The sequence below is a fragment of the Dendrobium catenatum genome, unplaced genomic scaffold (assembly GCF_001605985.2).
Source record: "Dendrobium catenatum unplaced genomic scaffold, ASM160598v2 fragScaff_scaffold_156, whole genome shotgun sequence".
Classification (NCBI taxonomy): domain Eukaryota; kingdom Viridiplantae; phylum Streptophyta; class Magnoliopsida; order Asparagales; family Orchidaceae; genus Dendrobium; species Dendrobium catenatum.
Window position 1 is genome coordinate 7,300,082 of NW_021318618.1, and position 1,889 is coordinate 7,301,970.

A 1,889-nucleotide genomic window follows, 5' to 3' on the forward strand; every position below is an offset into this window, starting at 1 on the left:
TGAAGCTAAAAAAAATTTATATACATTCGCCACTGATTCTGTAGGGATTAAGGATCGTTCCCTAATTTGGGAGGCGGGCGTCTTGAGAAATGATAAAATTTTTGAAAAATGGGAGAAAGATAAACCCATTGAAGAGAAGGAGATAGAAAATTATCGAGGGGAAATAAAGAGATATGGCTTTAATTTTCATTAAACCTATAATATTATAATTACATGGACCTCTTCACTTACCTTATACCTGATATATTCAAATTTTATTCACAATGTAGAACTAGATGAATCTTAATAAGAGATAAAATTTGATCACTCAAACCTCCCCAACAATTAAATGTTAATAATTCTTATGCATATTTTTTCATACAATCAAATATATAAAAAAGAAATAATGCTATAATATTTAAAAATGTTTAGCAAAATACCAAATTTAGTGTGACAAATATCGATTGCTTTCATTACATTCAATACATATTAATACAACATCAAATCTTTGTCCCCACTAACGTAGGGCTCGGCCTACATTGCTAATAATGTGCTAAAAAATGTTTAAAAAATTGTTTAAGCCACATCGAAAATTTCGGTATTTAATTTGTTAGAATCTTTAAGAAAATATAGACGGACAAGGCACACATCAAACAATCAATTATTGATGCGCGGAGGGGTGCGTATGTAGCAGGAAATGGATGTGTTGTAGGTGCTGCAGCACTATGGTAGTTCATGCCAGAATTGTCGTCGGTTGCTGTCGACATATTTGGCATAAATAAGCTCGTTACAGAAGAAACCCTCCTGTCGTCGTACGACAAATTTATGAGATTTTGGTCTGAATAAGCAAAACTTTTTTGTCGACGAACTTTACGGGATTTCAACTGATTAAAACGTGCAAACGAAAGAGTTGCTTATTCATTCGGCGTCGGCCGGATTACGCATATTTGGCTTAAATAAGCAAGCTTCCATCGTCACTGCTACTTTCGATCGACCAGAGGTCCACAGTCCAGAATAAACACACTCGCGTCTAGTCGCATTCTTACGGGTCAGGTTCGGGATTGACACATAATAAAAGATGACCCGATTTTCAAACCAATGTTGGGTTTAGGTCAACTAAAAAATCAGTTCGCGTCAAAAGTGGGATTTGGACCTAAATTCGACCGTGAACCCGATTTGCACTCCTAATTCTTTATGACTTCTATCCTTTTACATACAAGTACAAACAACATCATTATTCTGTTTCTCTTTATGGCTATATAGAGATTGGTTTCTTTCTGAGTGAAGAAGCATCATCTCAAGTATAGCGAGTACTTGTAAATTGAGAAACACGCCATAGAAAGTCTAGAATGCGAATCTGCTACTGATTAATTCATAGAAGAATTGACAAGAAAGCTACTGCTGGACCCCGAGGCCAGCTCATTGGTTTGAACTTCCTTTCTCAATTCTTATGGCACTGTTGGAAGAAAAATAGTGGGCAAGTTAAGAAAGTGAAGGGACTTGGCTGCAAATTTCATTGGACAATGGTTTGTGTTTAAGATAGCAAATATAGTGATAGCTATAAAGATATATTGAATGATCTCAAACTTTCTAACCATTGGATGGCTATGATTGAATCCACTGAATTCATAAATGGCATTGGAACATAATCGGTTGGGTTAATCGCGGCCATCCCGATGTGGATTGGGGCTGGTTGAATAATCGTTATAATATTATAATGACAATGAATATTTGGGGTTGATGAAACCCATCAATATAATTGAAACGAAAAATAAAATATTAAATTGTGTTTTGTATCAAAACAATATCATCTCGAATATCATTATTGTTACATAAGATTAGTGCACCTATAAATTCTTCAAATACTAATTGTTAAAAATAAAATCCGCGGAATTTCTTAAGTTTCTCTC